The 18,190-nt window shown below is 43.4% G+C and overlaps 1 protein-coding gene across 4 annotated transcripts in view; it reads right to left on the bottom strand.

The window, feature by feature from the left end:
• The window catches only part of SLC38A5 (solute carrier family 38 member 5), a 147,759-nt gene that overhangs the window by 80,797 nt on the left and 48,772 nt on the right, over positions 1-18,190 (bottom strand). For 2 of the 4 annotated variants that reach the window (XM_089675010.1, XM_089675009.1), the window contains exon 2: positions 1,286-1,353. The exons of the other annotated variants lie outside the window; for them this stretch is intronic. The gene's annotated coding sequence lies outside the window, so the exon portion shown is untranslated. The remainder of the gene's footprint in view (positions 1-1,285; positions 1,354-18,190) is intronic. 4 annotated transcript variants of the gene reach the window in all.

Raw genomic sequence — 18,190 nt, forward strand, 5'->3', positions numbered from 1 at the left:
TGTATTCAGCTATCTTTTTAGTAAAAGAAAAAAAATAACCCAAATTAGTTAACCAAAAATTATAATTAAAAAAAATGTTTTTTACATTTTTATTTTTTTTTAATATTATGATTTAATTTTTTTTTTACATACTGTCACCATAGTGACGCTGTACTACTTGTGGGGGCTAATGAAGATTTTTTTTATTTTTTACACTGTTTGCTTTTACACCCATAAAGGCTTTAAAAGCAATAATTTCTCTTTCTCTGGCTGCATTCTTGCAGCCATTGAGAAATACTGTGCAAGCTGTGATTTGCCACAGCTTGTCACATGGTACAAGACTGTGATGAATAGCCCTGTACCATGAGATCTCTGTGATCATTTACAGATTTCACAAGTAGTAAGCAATGACGTTAGAAGTAACATCTTGCTTACTACTATTCATGTGATCATTGATTGGCCAATCAGTGATCACATGAAGCGGGACCTCACACAGGGAGCGCGCACAGTCAGGGTAGCGGGAGGACATTTATAAACGGCCACCCGCTCCTGCAATGCTCCCATCCGGCTGTTTATGTACATGGGCTGGACAGGAAGTGGTTAAGCTAAAAGTGGTTCACTGAGGATCTGGCCTGTAGGCTCACAGAAGTATCTGGTTGGTATTGGACAGAGGCATCCAAGTACATGGGGACATTGTTTGTATAGGCCTGAGAGAGAGAGATCCTATTGACTGTTGTTACTTTAACCCTTTAAGCCCCTGCTCCAGTGTTGCTGACTTGGGATTGATCCAGTGCTGCTCCTATGAGTCCCTGAGTGGTTTGTTCACCTATTGCTAGTTCAGAAGAGAGTTATCCTGAGGAGTATAGTTAACCGCTTCTCAACCGGCCTATTGTCAATTGCAAGCCAAGTGGGAGCTTCCAAGATCCAGGAGAACATCATATGACGTCCTCCCAGTCATGCTCCTCTAGGAGGGTGATCTATCTCCTGCTGTGTCCAAAGGACACAGCGAATGACAGTTTGGTATTCCGGGCTGGTCCCGGCACCATGTGAGTAGAGGACAACTTAGTGTACAAGTGGGAACAAGGACAGTAAGAAAAAATGAGATTCTATATGTTGAACATAGTCAGGTTCAAGTGTGAACGGGGACTTAGATGCTGCTTTAGCCCCTATTAGAAAAATGGCATTTGGCCGTACCCACAGTTTAAAGAGGGGGTGGGGATGGGTGGAGCACTAAGCAAGGTATACCATTTGTCCTCTTTGAATACATTGCCCAGATCAAATTGTTCACATGAGTTAAATAGATCACCTGAGGTGTTTGGCCAGATGGAAAATAGCTGTTAATATTCCCTACAGTGGCTCAAGATCTTGTCCATCCTGCAAGACACAAAACACCAAGTCATTGAGTCAGTCATTAGCACTTCACCTCCAGAATTCTCACGCTAGATCTGAATGTCACACACATGTAGCAGGCTGAATGTCACATGGACACCATTCACTGACCCAGTACTTCATGCACTTATTAGATTTCATGGTGCGCAACGTTCGAACTGTCATGGAGGGCAGCATTATCGCCACATGATTCGCCTCTTATAACTATTCCCAGTCCTGATTTGAACTTTTTAGCCGATTGTGACTGACTCTTCTCCAGGTTCTTATTTCACAGATAAATAGTTATTATTCTGGGGAGACATTTTCCTAGGAAGAGTCAACTTCTTGTCTAATCTCAAAACCACTCTACTGCCAACTGTTAGTATGAAGATGGGACAAAGGTTGTCATTTCTGACCACCTTATGAAAACGCTGGTGGCCTGGTTGTCTCTTACTCCAATTACTGGAACAAGGATGCAGCTTGTTCAGAATAAAGTCCCGGGTATTTATCTGCATACTTCTTCTAAGCCAATGACTCAGAAAGTATTGAAGCCTTTCTATTCAATGACAGTCATGCGTTTAGTTTTTTAGAAGTACAGTTCAGCAATAGTGGCATTACTAATAATCTCCTATACAATATATATATATAAACCTGCGCTTAAGAAAATTCTAATAAATGATAAAGTGTAAACATATAGCAGCTGAACACTAAAAACCCTGATACCAGGCAGTAAACAATATATACATAAAGTGCAGCGCTTAATAAAGTGACAAATGATTAGTGAAAAAAAAAGTGAAAAATGCGTCATACAAAAAATAGTTCATCAAAAAATTCTGATAAAGAAAAAGTCCCCAGAGGCTATGATGAAACAAAGCAAATCCAGGAACAGTTGTTGTCACCAACCACTCATAGGAAAGGCTTACCAGAAAGGCATGACCCCCTGTTAAGAGTGGTCAATCGCACTTTGTTGTAAACAACCCAGAAAGCTGGACAACCGGATCCTCCTCCAGATCACCAAGAGAACAAGTAAAGATCCTCCAAGGAATGGACCCTAATTAGGGTAACTAAACCTTATCCGGAGTGGTGTAGTTACCCTAATTAGGGTTCATTGCTTGGAGGATCTTTACCTGTCCTCTTGGTGATCTGGAGGAGGATCCGGTTGTCCAGCTTTCTGGGTTGTTTACAACAAAGCCCGATTGACCACTCTTAACAGGGGGTCATGCCTTTCTGGTAAGCCTTTTCGTATGAGTGGTTGGTGACTCAACAACTGTCCTTGGATTTCCTTCGTTTCATCACAGCCTCTAAGGACTTTTCCTTTATCTGAATTTTTTGATGGACTATTTTTTGTATGACACAATAATCTCCTATAGTCTAAAATGTCAGCTAACCTCGAGAGTTTTCTGAACAAAGTAGAACATCAGTATGGGTGTTAAAGAGTAACATTTGCTTCTGATTTACTAGACTTTTGAAGTGTTGATGGGTTTGTGTTGGTGACATCAGTATGAGGCACTACTGAGATCATTCATATTTCAATGACAGGGACTTTTGTCTTGCAATCCTCTTGACTAGAGATGAGCTTTGGTGTCCTCTGAACTTATCTGTAGCTGAACTTCCAAACTTTCATTTCTTACGCCAATAAGCTGTAGGCTAGTTCATTCTTGTGCCACAACCCATGTCAATAAAGAGGTGGGCAGGAATATCTTGGAGTGAAAAAAAGAGCAAGCGCTCAGAATTTGGCTATCGATGAGTTTGGAGGATGCATGAGCTCATCTCTATTCCTGAATTGGAGCTGACCTGCTTCAAGTGGGATTTGCATTGCCATAGACTCTATGTGAACCAAAGCCCATCAACTCAGGCCATAACACAAAAGAAAATTTGCAGATAAAGAAACTGTTTTGATTATAACTTTAACCACTTTCCCACGCCCTATAGCAGAAATAATTCTACAGGGTGACAGGGGTGAGCAAAATCACACATATATACAGTATATTCAGTACATATGTGATTTTGCATTTCCAAGTAGGGGGCATGTGCCAGCCACGTGAAGGCCCTACCCGCACAGCCATTCCTTGGCTGCCAATCACCAGGTCCCGGCAGGTGATTACTTGACGTCACCCGATGATCGCCGAGTATTCCCATGGGGGAGAGAACTGTATGTACATAATACAGTTTTCTCCCGTCATCTCCAGCACACTTCTTTGTATGGCTCTGCATCTGCATGGCAGAGCCATAAAAAGCAGTGTGCTTACAGCGGAAAGCACAGACACAGCCTCATAGTAAAACACACACAGCACACAGTTAACCCTTTGATCGCCCTACATGTTAACCCCTTCCTGCCCAGTGCCATTAGTACAGTGTCAGTGCTTTTTATTAGCACTGATCACTGTATTGGTGTCAATGGGGATGTGGCTGACACCAAGTCAGTTCCCTCAAGTGTCAGAATGCCCACCACAGTCCCGCTATAAGTTGCTGATTGCCACCATTGCTAGTGAAAAAAAAAAAATTCCAGTATCAATGCAGCACACAGTTAACCCTATGATCACCCCAGATGTTAACCCCTTCCTGCCCAGTGCCATGACTACAGTGTCAGTGCTTTTTATTAGCACTGATCACTGTATTGGTGTCAATGGGGATGTGGCTGACACCAAGTCAGTTCCCTCAAGTGTCAGAATGCCCACCACAGTCCCGCTATAAGTTGCTGATTGCCACCATTGCTAGTGAAAAAAAAAAAAATTCCAGTATCAATGCAGCACACAGTTAACCCTATGATCACCCCAGATGTTAACCCCTTCCTGCCCAGTGCCATTACTACAGTGTCAGTGCTTTTTATTAGCACTGATCATTGTATTGGTGCCACTAGGGATGAGGGTGACACCAAGTCAGTTCCCCCCAGTGTCAGAATGCCCGCCGCAGTCTCGCTATAAGTCGCTGATCGCCATCATTACTAGTAAAAAAAAAAAAATCCCAGCATCTATACCACCATTTGTAAACGGTATAACTTTCACATAAATAAGTTAATTTACACGTATTGGGATTTTTTTAAGCAAAGACATGTCACAAAATACATTTTGGCCTAAATTTATGACGAAATTTGATATACAAATCGCAGGAAAAGTAGTGAATGTACTACTTTAGAAATCGGTGCGGCTCCGACCAAGTCAGAACCGTACTGATTTGACCGCTGTAATTGCGGACAATAGGGTGCGACTTGGCATGTGATTTGCAAATCGCATGCCAAATCGCACCCAGTGTGACCGGGGTGTTATATATGAGGCCAGTTGGTTTTATGATATGGCAGTTGGCAGACTTGTCTCTTTCTGTACGGTCAGCAATAGTTAAAAAAAAATTGTCCCGTGTTTTTCTGAATCCCTTATTATTGCAGATGAAGGGATAGTGTCTGGTCTCTATGTTTGTTCTGTTATTTATTCAGCTATTTTATTTTCCATTCCCTGTCCACGTGCTTTCAGGCAGAGAGTTGGCTATGCCAGGAACATTATTTCTTCATTGGAAACAGTGATAACTGGTCACTCCACAGATTTTATGATGTATGTTAGAGAGTTAAGTTGTATCCAAAGTCAAAACTATTTTTTTACATTTTGGATAGAGTAGAGATGGGCTAAAACCCCTGTCAAGTTTTTACTGCCTGCTGAAAAGATCACCCTCTGGTGACCATTGTCACTGGGACAAAGTGAGGGAATCCAACATTTTACGGATTGTCATTAAAACAGAAGCCAAGGGACAATTTTCCAGTGGGGTCATCTGTTTTGGTGACAACTCTCTTAGGACCAGTTCACACCATGCCACGTGTGTTCCTTCACATGCAATTTTCTGCAGGTGCGGTTTCAGCATTCATTTTGAATGGGCTAAAATCACACTGCACCTAAAGTATTGCATGCACTACTTTTTAAACGTGCTGCAACCAGATCGCATGGTACAAAAGTACCATATGATCCGGCGTGGGCAGGTGCGAGCAAACGCACTGCCTTTGTGACCTACTTTTGGGGTGTTGTTAACTTTTTATTGATCCCTACTGCAGATTGCAAATGTAGCGCGTTTTCCATGTGGTTTGAATCGTATAGGAACGCACAATACGTTCCTGTGCGATTCAGATGTGTGCATGGTATGAACCAGACTTTAGTGGGGGAAGATTCCCCCATCACTTTGGACAAATGCAGGCCATAGACGGGGAGAAAACCGGCCGTTTTTTCGGATCGTTAGTGGGGTAATTGGTCGGCCATTTTTTGTGATTTTGACACTTTTTTTTTGTCGGTCATGTTGGAAAAAAAATCGGCCAATTTTGTCGTTCAGTCGATTTTCGCGGCAATGATGGACAAATCGATCTTTTTACCGATTTTAAAAAATGCACATGAGCAGTGACTGGCAAGAAGAAGGAAAAGAAGAAAAGAAGAAATAGAATATGAATAAGAAGAAGAAAAAAAGAATTTCAGTCGGATATTATATTTGACATTTAAAAGTATAGCAACATTGTATCTATTTGTATGCGAATAGAAACATCTGTATCCAAAATGAATACAAATAGATACAATGTTGCAACTTTTTCTTCTTATTCATATTCTATTTTTTCTTTTTTTCTTCTTCTTATTCATATTCTGTTTTTTCTTTCTTCTTCTTCTTCTTCATATTCTATTTCTTCTTTCTCTTTTTCATATTCTATTTCTTCTGTCAAATATAATAGCGGAGCTCTCTGCAGGGACACCGCTATTATATTTGCCGGCCGTAGACGGCACGAAAATCAGCCGACTTTTTTGTACCAATGGTGGTAACGACGGCCGACTGAAAGTCCGATTTTTCATTTTTCTAAAAAAAAACCGGCCGGTTTTCTCCCCGTCTATGGCCTGCAAAATTTAATCTCATTTACTGTTGTGTCTACAGGGCAGGAAGTGAAGGGAAATCTCCCCAGTGGAACAGTAAAGTATAAAAGAAGAAACTGCATCTGGGAAAGACTCATGAAATCTTAAGCCGGCCTTCTTTTCTAAGAATTTTCGTTTGAATTTCGCATCATTAGTGGGTCACAGAAACAGCCGATTTTCATGTGATCATCGAATCTGAGTGATTTATCATGTTGGAAATTTTTTTAAAAACAAACAAATTTCCAATCAATGATGGGAGAATCATGCGAGAAATATAAACAAAAAAAGAAACAAGCATAAGCTGTGACCTGGAAAGAAAAGAAAATTCTTTGCCACGAAAATTCTTTTCTGTAGCAACACGAGGTGAAATTGAAGGCTTGGTTGGTTAAATTTCGAAATCAATGGTGGCACCATCAGATTACAAAATGCAAGAAATTTCCGATTTTCTAAAGAACATTCGTTCGCAATTCGGCCCATTTATAACACATTTATTTTTAAAAAATTAAAAAAAATCTTTATTACTTATAATAAATGTAAAAGTACACAAACCCATAAAAGTATTATAAACCATTAAAAATATCCAGCCACACTTCTACAGATGCGATAGATAGATAGATAGATAGATAGATAGATAGAGAAGCATTTCTATATATATTTGGTATTTTTTGCAGCATTTTATATGCATTTTTTTTTGTACAGGCCAAGTCACAGGTCAAAATTCTAACATCTTTTTTTTCCTATTAATATGATAGATATGTTGGGTTGACTCACATTAACATGCTTTTTGTGTGTTGTTTATGAATTGCATATAAACGCAGATCAATGCAGTTCAACGAACATGGTGTAAACATACCCTTACAAATGCCCTAAAAGGTGGCAGGTCAAGGTCAATGTAATCAGAGTTCACCGGTATGAATCACCATGCAATGGATCCGTAACTGTAATCAATTTGAATGACAGGCCACCCAGGGGATAGGTTGTTAGGCCAGTTCCCAGCTCAGGTGTCGCTTTGCAAGGATGAAGCACCATGGCTCAAACCCCACCCCACTGGCTTCATATGCTTGAACAGGTTCTAGAAATTCCTAGGTGTAAGGTCAATACTTCTACATTTTCAAGGCCTTGATTTCGGCAGTAGTTCCAGTCAAAGTCCCTAAGCAGGTCCCATTTGAGGGCCATGGAGTGGTAACCCAAGTATGCTGTGAGTGTGCCTGGTGACCTTGCTTGGCCACTGATGATCCCTCCATCTCCGGAACACCACAAGCTAGGGTTGCCACCTCATCCCTTTAATTACACGGGTTCTGAGGCTAACGTAATGCAGATAAGGCACTAAATGACTTTAATTACCAGCTTATTCAGCTACAGAACCTGTGTAATTAATATCGGTTTTAAAGAGATGAGCTGGCAACCCTACCACCAGCTCCCAACCTGAGCCAGCTGCTAAACTCTCCCCAGGTGTTGGTTGTGGTCCTCACCTCCAATAGGCACACAACTTTCTCCATAGCAATGTCACTTGTTATAACATACATTCGCCTGTGCTCTGTAATGAGGCACTACAGTGGTTTTTAGGAACTTTACTAAACGTTCCATAGAGCATCTCTGAACATTCCAATGTGAAGTGAACATTATACTCCCAAACACTTCCAAACCACATGACATAACGACTAGTATTTGGTCAGTAATGTTTTATGAAAGTCCCATTGGTTACAAACTAAGAGGGTGTGCTATGGTGCTCACCTGGTTGCAATAAAAACAGTTTTGGTTATGGTGCTGTACCCTCAGCCTCTAGGCCAGTGGTTCTTAACCTGTGGGTCGCGACCCCTTTGGGGGTCGAACAACCCTTTCACAGGGGTCGCTAAGACCATCGGAAAACACATATTTCTGATGTGTAAAGAGCAGCTACTGTGTAGAAAGCAGCTGCTGTGTTGAAAGCAGCTACTCTGTTAAAAGCAGCTACTGTGTTGAAAGCAGCAGTATTGGAGGTAAAACGACACTTCATGAATTATAATTACTGGATAAATAATTTTATGGTTGGGGGTCACCACAACATGAGGAACTGTATTAAAGGGTCGCGGCATTAGGAAGGTTGAGTACCACTGCTCTAGGCCTTCCAGTATCCTCCCGTCAGAGAGGATCGCTCCAACATTACTGCTTCTACATGACTGCTTCATCTCAGACCTTAGACAGGCCCCTTCCCAGACACACATAGCAATGGGGAAGGCAGGAGACCAGAAGAATATTTGCCTTGTCTGCTAGGGACTACACATTAAAGGGGTACCCCCTCCCCCTTACATGTTTGCAAAGGTGGGTATGATCAGAGTTCCCCAATACTACATCTCACCATACAGCTCCTGAGTCCAGAACATTGATAAGCAGAATGACAAGTAATTGCAGATGATTGTAGTTCTTATACAAAATAAAAACCATCTTTCTCAATGGAAAAGAGCAAACAAGTGATGCAACACCTAGTGCATTATCCACGGTTTATTCAAAATGACAAGCTTCAACAAGCTCTGAGGAAAGAGATTTGTCGCCGAAACGCATCAGAACCCGACCGCACTGACACCATGCCCATTGTTGTGGCCATCTCCATTGTCATACACATGCTACATTTGTGAGTATGTTTTTGTCTTTTATGTATTTTGAATACACCGCGGATAATGTACTAGGTGTTTGCGCCACCTGTTTGCTCTTTTCCAGTTGTGGATTTCCCCATCTGAGGAGGGCTGCATCCCCGACATGTTATCCATAGGCTACCATTTGCTCTGGTCCTCTGGCCTTCCTTTGGCAATTGATTCCTGGAGCGCTGGAGATGCTTCTCAATGGTATAATTCTCTTATAGAGGATTCTTGCCTTATCTATATGAGGATTTGTTAGCACCCTTGCAGAGCCATGCAGTAAGCGTAGTGACTGTAATAGCCTTAAAGTGCTTGTAAACCTCAACCATGAAATGTGAACATAGCTTATCCCTCTATAGTGTGTACTTGTCGCAAGTAAGAGCACTAAGTGTCATATCTGTCTGCTGCTTTGTTCCTCTGTTATCAACATGAATCACTTCTGACAAGTTTTTCTGACACCAAGAGAAAAAAGGTGACAGGGGAGGGGCCTCCAACAGATTGACAGCCTCAGCTCTGTTCCTGTGAGCTGTGTGGAGGGGAGTGTGTCTCTTCCCTCCAATCAGCTCGAAGAGCTCTCCGCACTGAGCTTTGAGGAGTGTAATCTCAGCTCTCCCCCATTTTTCTGAACTCTCAGACAAGCTTTAAAAATTCAGTGCTTTGAACAAAAGAGAAGACTGCCGATAAACAGGTACAACTTATGTAGGAGGATTAGTCTCATCTCTGTGTATCACCTGAGGCCAGTCACTTCACTGGATATATGTAAGGGTTTATAACCACTTTAATAGCTCTTCAATTTAGGACTGTCAGATTATCAATCAGAAGGCAAATATAGGCATGCAACCCTTCAATGTACATATGATCACACTGATAGAAAACAAAGCAATGGATGACTGAATTCAAAATCCACTGGCACCAAAGAACTCAATTGGCATTTGCCATTGAACACCAGAATTGGCAGGTCCACCACTGGCGCCCTGTGCTTTTCACAGATGAGAGCAGGTTCACCCTGAGCACATGAGACAGACGTGAAAGGGTCTGGAGAAGCCGTGGAGAACATTTTGTTGCCTGTAACATTGTTCAGCATGAACATTTTGGTGTTGGGTCAGTGATGGTCTGGGGAGGCATATCCATGGAGGGTCACACAGACCTCTACAGGCTAGACCAGGGTTGGGCAAACTTTTTGACTTGAGGGCCGCAATGGGTTCATATATTGGACCCGGGGGCCGGACCAAGAGTAGATGAATGATGTGTATGTGTCATCCATAGTAAGTATAGTAATATTCCTCCATAGTAAGCATAGTAATTAATCCCCCATATAGTAATTCATCCCCCATAGTAATTCATCCCCCATATAGTAATTCATCCCCCATAGTAATTCATCCCCCATATAGTAATTCATCCCCCATAGTAATTCATCCCCCATATAGTAATTCATCCACCATATAGTAATTCATCCCCCATAGTAATTCATCCCCCATATAGTAATTCATCCCCCCTATAGTAATTCATCCCCCATATAGTAATTCATCCCCAAATAGTAATTCATCCCCCATATAGTAATTCATCCCCCATAGTAATTCATCCCCCATATAGTAATTCATCCCCCATATAGTAATTCATCCCCCATATAGTAATTCATCCCCCATAGTAATTCATCCCCCATATAGTAATTCATCCCCCATAGTAATTCATCCCCCATAGTAATTCATCCCCCCTATAGTAATTCATCCCCCCTATAGTAATTCATTCCCCATATTAATTCATCCCCCATATTAATTCATCCCTCATATAGTATTTCATCCCCCACAGTACTATTCCCCCCCAAGTAGTAAGCCAAGTCCCCCCTGTGTCAATTCACTTACCTTTGCTCCGCGCGTTCCTGTCGCCGTGTTCCCGCGCCGTTCCGGTCTTCAGGGCGGACTGTGAGAGGAGCCTAGCTCCCCTCACGTTCATCACGCTGCCCCGCCTACACACATTCTGACAGCCAGTTTGCCACGCTCCGCGGGCCGGATTAATAGGTCCGCCGGGCCGTAGTTTGCCCATTGCTGGGCTAGACAATGGCACCTTGACTGCTATTAGGTATTGGGATGAAATCCTTGGACCCATTGTCAGACCCTACGCTGGTGCAGTGGGTCCTGGGTCCCTCCTGATGCATGACAATGCCCGGCCTCATGTGGCGAGAGTATGCAGGCCGTTCCTGGAGGATGAAGGAATTGATACCATCGAATGGCCCCCATGCTCACCTGACCTAAATCCAATAGAACACCTCTGGGATATCATGTTTTGGTCCATCCGATGCCACCAGGTTACACCTCAGGCTGTCCAGGAGCTCAGTGATGCCCTGGTCCAGATCTGGGAGGAAATACCCCAGGACACCATCTGTCGTCTCATTAGGAGCATGCCCCTGAAATGGGGAAACAGCTCTCATTGTTTGAATACTGTTTGTGTGCAGTAAATTATTGTGTGGAGTAAATTAATGTTTTGACTGACTTTCTGCGGTTTAGCCTCAAGATGTCACTGTTTTTCTAACACAGGCTCAGACTGCATAGATCTTTGTATATTCATGAAGAGGTGAGGTTTTCACACGGAGTTGGAGTTTAGTGAACAGGAAGAGGAGACTGCAGCCATGTTTTGGACGATGCTGAATGAAGGGGCTGTGTGAGCTGGGAATCCGATGACATCCAGGTGTGAAAGCGTCCCTCACTAACCAGAGATTGCTGTCAGGAAGGCTGATGAAAGCAGAGGAACTAAGCAACATTTGTTCTGTTCAGAGTCGCCAGCGGATGCGGATGCGGAGCAGACCCGGGTTGGTAAAATCGTGCACGCACCTCATTTGAGTGTTGGCGCCCAGAGACTGTGTCCAGGCCGATAGTTAGTTAGGGTCTCTGTTTGTGTCAGGCCGCAAGTGTTGTTACTGATTATTGGAAGGACTCCACAACTTAAAGTGACATTTCACATTGGAGAGCTGATAAAATCCTACAAACTCAAGCCAGACTGGTGTTTTGCTCAGAAGGAATACTCAGGCTACAGGACCAGTTATGGGAGGGGGAATACTGTAGATTTGTGTAAGATTGTAAGCTGTTGTGCTGCACCGCAGGCTAGCCCATACTGTACACCCATACACTGATTCCTGCTCTTTTAGGGTAATAACAGGTAAGGTGTGGCAGCTTAGTTGTGCCCGCCAGTAGGTAAATTACTACACTTTCTACCTTCATCCATCAGAAGGCGCCGTGCTGTGCAGCACAAGGGTCTCAGCCTTTGGGCTGGGTGTATGTACATTTATTGTATGTTCCCAGCATTTGTGGTTGTGTTTATTTGCCACATCTAAGTAAAATTCTGTTGTGGCAAAAGCTGGTGTTGGGGTTGCTTTACTCGTTCGTGACTTCACTGTATCCTGGGGAGCCCACCCCGGTACACGGCTTACACCCCAACGTTGTCAGGCATACATACAAGCATGTGGGGGCCATACAAACTACTGAGGACCATTTTGAGCAAGTTCAGGAAAATGGACTAGCCATCATTTTTCACTTTGATCTTCAGGGTGTCTACAAACTACTGAGGACCATTTTGAGTTGCTGCTATGAAATTTCAGCAATATAGACTAGCCCAGTGGTCGGCAAGCCGCGGCTCGCGAGCCACATGCGGCTCTTTACCCAGTCTAATGCGGCTCTTCTGTGTGCCGGGCGCCTGCTCCCCTCCCTCCTCTCGGTCGGCCGCTCCCCTGCCTCCTCTCGGTTGGCAGCCCCAAAAGTCCGCGCGGACCTTTTAATCCGGCTTGCGGATGTGGCTGTCAGGATGTGTGTAGGCGGGGCAGCGTGCCGAACGTGAGGGGAGGGGAGCTAGGCTCCTCTCACAGTCCGCCCTGAAGACCCGAACGGCGCGGGAAGACAGCGAGAGGAACGCAAAAGGTAAGTGAATTGACACGGGGGACTTGGCTTACTAGAAGGGGGGGGGGGGAATAGTACTGTGGGGGATGAAATATTATATGAGGGATGAATTACTTTATGAGGGATGAAATACTATATGGGGGGATGAAATACTATATAGGGGGATGAAATACTATATGAGGGATGAATTACTATATCAGGGATGAATTACTATATGAGGGATGAAATACTATATGGGGGGATGAAATACTATATGGGGGGATGAATTACTATATGAGGGATGAAATACTATATGGGGGGATGAAATACTATATGAGGGATGAAATACTATATGGGGGATGAATTACTATATGAGGGATGAATTACTGTATGAGGGATGAAATACTATATGGGGGGATGAAATACTATATGAGGGGATGAAATACTATATGGGGGGATGAAATACTATATGGGGGATGAAATACTATATGAGGGATGAAATACTATATGAGGGATGAAATACTATATGAGGGATGAATTACTATATGGGGGGATGAAATACTATATGGGGGGATGAAATACTATATGGGGGGATGAAATACTATATGAGGGATGAATTACTATATGAGGGATGAAATACTATATGGGGGGATGAAATACTATATGGGGGGATGAAATACTATATGAGGGATGAATTACTATATGGGGGGATGAAATACTATATGAGGGATGAATTACTATATGAGGGATGAAATACTATATGAGGGATGAAATACTATATGGGGGGATGAAATACTATATGAGGGATGAAATACTATATGGGGGGATGAAATACTATATGAGGGATGAAATACTATATGAGGGATGAATTACTATATGGGGGATGAAATACTATATGAGGGATGAAATACTATATGGGGGATGAAATACTATATGGGGGATGAAATACTATACGGGGGATGAAATACTATACGGGGGATGAAATACTATACGAGGGATGAAATACTATACGGGGGATGAATTGCTATGGGGGATGAATTACTATATGGGGGATGAATTACTATGGGGGATGAATTACTATATGGAGGATGAATTACTATATGGGGGATGAATTACTATATGGGGGATGAATTACTATGGGGGATGAATTACACTATGGGGGATGAATTACACTATGGGGGATGAATTACACTATGGGGGATGAATTACTATATGGGGGATGAATTACTATGGGGGATGAATTACTATATGGGAGATGTATTTTCAGTTTTAAAAATGTGGCTCTCAAAATAAATTTCAATCATGGTTTTGGCGAGATTTGGCTCAGTTGAAAAAAAAGGTTGCCCACCACTGGACTAGCCTAATGGCGCGGTTCAGCAGTCCGTGGATTTGAAATCCCCACTATTCCCTATCTTCTTTCTGCAGGGATTCTGTGAACGAACAATGCTCTGTGCAGTTGCTGACCAATCTGAATCGCTCTGATCGGTCCCAGAAGTGCTGCAGGAAGAAGAGCGAGAAGAGGGGAGGGTGTATCGTGTTAATTCACCTTTTCATTTTTTTCTGAAATGGCGAACTTACACTTTAAAGTGTTGTAAACCTCAGACATATGAACAAAGCATATCCCTCTATAGTGTGTATTTGTCTCAATCCAGAGCACTAAGTGTCATTTCTTTCTGCTGCCTCCTTCCCCTGCTATCAACATGAATAAATTCTGACCAGTTTTCCTGCCACCAAGAAAAAATGGTGACAGAGGAGGGACCTCCAGCAAATTGACAGCCTCAGCTCTGTTCCTGTGAGCTGTGTGGAGGGGGGGGGTGTCCCTTCCCTCCAATCAGCTGTCAGAGTTCTCCTCACTGAGCTCTGCAGAGTGTGGTTTCAGCTCTCTGCCCACTTTTTTCTGAATTCTCAGACAAGCTGTATAAATTCTGGACTTGCTGTAGAGAAGAGAATACTGCAGATAAACAGGTATGTAGGAGGATTTATTTCATCTCTGTGTATCACCTGAGGCCAATCACTTCATTGGGTATATGTAGGGGTTTACAACCACTTGAACCCATTTACGCTGGTGCCTCCTGCTCCTGTAAGGGGATTCTAAAGCCTGGAGGCGGGACAGGATTTATCATCATGTGAACGCCGTGATTGGCTGTCACAGCGATCACATGATTCGATAGTAAGTAGCACACAGCATGTACTCCAGGCACAGTTTGTTTACATTTTGATACGCAAATATGCAGCCTCTCGGCGTTAAGGCCCAGCCATTGAGAGGTTGCATATTTGTGTACTCACAGCACAAAGGAGTTCAGAAATCCTGGAATAAAAGAAACGTAATCTGCCGCTGCTCACCTTTTCATCAGAAAACACTAGTTGCCTGCTTACTAAGCCGACTCTCTAGCTGGCCATACACTTTGCAATCTGAATGCACATCCCCTATTCAATACCCTTAAGCCCGGGGTCACACCATGTCTGTGCCGTGCGATATGAGCCAGACACTTTGTATGGCTCCAATGGCATCCGCACCAGAAAGGTACAGGACCCTTTTTTAACCACTTGCCTACCGGGCACTATTACCCCCTTCCTAGGGGCGGACTGACAACTCATGGGGCCCCCGGGCAATAGGGGATCATGGGGCCCCTGTGTCCTTGCCTACACTCAAAAAAGCCTATAAAAAAGGTACCAGGGGAATCTCATGGGGCCCCCTACTGACCCCGGGCCCTCGGGCAGTGCCTGAGTGCTCAAATAGTCAGTCCGCTCCTGCCCAGGCCAATTTTCACCTTTCAGCGCTGTCGTACTTTGAATGACAACACTGTACCTACTGTATATGAAATTTTTATCATTTTTTTCACACAAATAGAGCTTTCTTTTGGTGGTATTTACTCACCGCTGGGGGTTTGATTTTTTGCGTTACAAACAAAAAAAGAGTAAAAATTTGAAAAAAAAAAGTTTTTCTTTGTTTCTATTATAAAATTTTGCAAACAGGTAATTTGTTTCCATCACTGATGTGTGTTGATGAGGCTGCACTGATGGGCAATGATAGGCGGCACTGATAGGCGGCACTGATGGGCACTGAGCTGGCACGGATAGGCAGCACTGATGGGCAATGATAGGCGGTACTGCTAGGCGGCACTGATGGGCACTGAGTTGGCACAGATAGGCAGCACTGATGGGCACTGAGTTGGCACGGATAGGCAGCACTGATGGGCACTGATGAGCTGGCACTGCTGGGTGGCACAGGTGGGTATCACTGCTGGGCACAGGTGGGCGGCACTGCTGGGCACTGATCATCCTTGCAATCAGTGCTGATCCCGTTGCTGACAATTGCCGGTTCTCGGCAGTACTTTCCTCACGCTGTGACAGCGTGAGGAAAGTGCAGCTGATAACCGGCAACTGTATTTACCCGGTGATCTGCTGTGTCATTGGACACAGGTGATCACGGGGTAAAAGGCCGCCATGATTGGCTTTTTACTGTATCACGTGATCAGCCTGGTGCACGCCTCTGGGGGAGTGTGCTGGAATGATGTCCATGGAACTGGGAACTGATTAAATCCGCAACTGAATTGCATGGCATGAGTGTTCTTAACCATGTGATGTGACTTCTGGCAATCGCATCGCGTTTTTGTGATGTCATTGATTTATCATTGACACCCGCACCAGATCATGTGAACGTGATGCGATTGCAATGCGGTGGGGAAATGGGGTTTGTAGTGTTTTCCGCGCCGCATTGGTGTGAACCAGGGGTAAGTAAGCTTTTGGCATCAATGCTTTGAGTACTTCAGATAAAAATTTGTGACTTAAAAAGGTATTAAACCTGAAACCAAAAATGTAACATATTGCAGCTTACCAACCATTAGATGTGGAGGCTGCATTAGGGCTCGTTCACACTTCACTGTTTTACCAACGCTTGCCAAATGCCCCTATAGCATTTGGCAAGTGTTGGTCCAGCGTTTGCGGAGCATTTTTTTAACGCTCAGCAAACGTTCCGCAAATGCCGCATGCGCGGTTTAGCGGCGGTTGCTAGGCGTTTGCCGAGCGTTAAAAACGCCCCACAAACGCCTATAATGAAGTTTAAATGGTGTTACCGCTCTGCAAACGCCCCGCAAATGCATCGCAACCGCCAGGCGTTTGCGGAGCGGCACCATAGACTAGAATAGGAGGCTTCAATGCCTCCTGACTCGACCAGAGGCGTCGGTTTTGCCGCAACGCGACGCTAACGCTCCCGTTAGAACAGCACCATGTGCTGCAATGTGCAGAATTGTCCAAGGCGTTTGGAAAGCGGTAAAAACGCTTCCCAAACGCCTCTCCGCCGCCTGCACACAACGCTAGTGTGAACGTAGCCTTAGTTTTCTTTTCTTTTTTTTTTTTACTCGGCTTTCTCCTGTTGATCTGGCCAGTAACACATCTCTTGTATTAGAGTGCCAGTTTGGATGAAGGAGCACAGGGAGCATCTTTGGAGAGCAGCACTGTTAGATGTACTAGCAGATTCAGAACACTAAGAAATTGAAGCCAAACTCCAGCTAACACTTTATAAGCAGTTACAGCAAACAACTTTGTTCCCTTTGGAAAAGCTGATTATTGTAAGCACCCCTGTCAGTGTTAAATGGTTTGTCTCAACCCTCGAACTGCTACACCTGCAGGACAGCTTGTTCTGTTAAAAGCCAACAGACTTACTGGCCAGATCAGGAGATGAAAATAGAAGAAAGAAAGCCTAAAAAAAGAGATTAATGCAGCTAAGAATTGGTAAACTGCAATAATGTTCTAATAAATGTTTGCTTTTGAGTTTAAGCGCTTCTGCACCGCCCTATAGCAGAAATATTGCTACAGTGCGGCACGGGTGTGCAAAATAATGTACATATATATATCTGTATACACACATGATTTTGCAGTTCCGGGTAGGGGGCACGCACGAGAGAGACCTGTGTATAAACAATACAGATTGCTCCCCTGTCAGCTACTGCACACTGCTTTGTATGGCTCTGCATAGCAGAGCCATACAAAGCAGCGTGCTTCTAGTGTAAAGCACACACACGGCACACAGTGAAACAGCAAACAGTTAACCCTTTGTTCACCCCACATGTTAACCCCTTCCTGCCCAGTGCCATTAGTACAGTGTCAGTGCTTTTTATTAGCACTGATCACTGTATTGGTGTCATTGGGGATGTCAGTGACACCAAGTCTGTTCCCCCCAGTGTCAGAATGTCTGCTGCAGTCCCACTATAAGTCGCTGATCACCGCTATTACTAGTAAAAATAAAATTCCAGTATATATACCGCCATTTGTAAATGCTATAACTTTCACGTAAACCAATAAATTTACACGGATTGGGATTTTTTTTGAGCACAGACATGTCGCAGAGTACATTTTGGCCTAAATTTATGACGACGTTTGATTTTTTAAATTTTTTTAATTGGATATGTTTAATAGCAAAAAGTCAAAAATATTGTTTTTTTTCTCAAAATTGTCGATATTTTTTTGTTTATAGTGCAAAAAATAAAAA

Source organism: Staurois parvus, unplaced genomic scaffold (assembly GCF_062004578.1).
Source record: "Staurois parvus isolate SC_StPar_1 unplaced genomic scaffold, SC_StPar_1.0 ptg000154l, whole genome shotgun sequence".
NCBI classification, from domain to species: Eukaryota; Metazoa; Chordata; class Amphibia; order Anura; family Ranidae; genus Staurois; species Staurois parvus.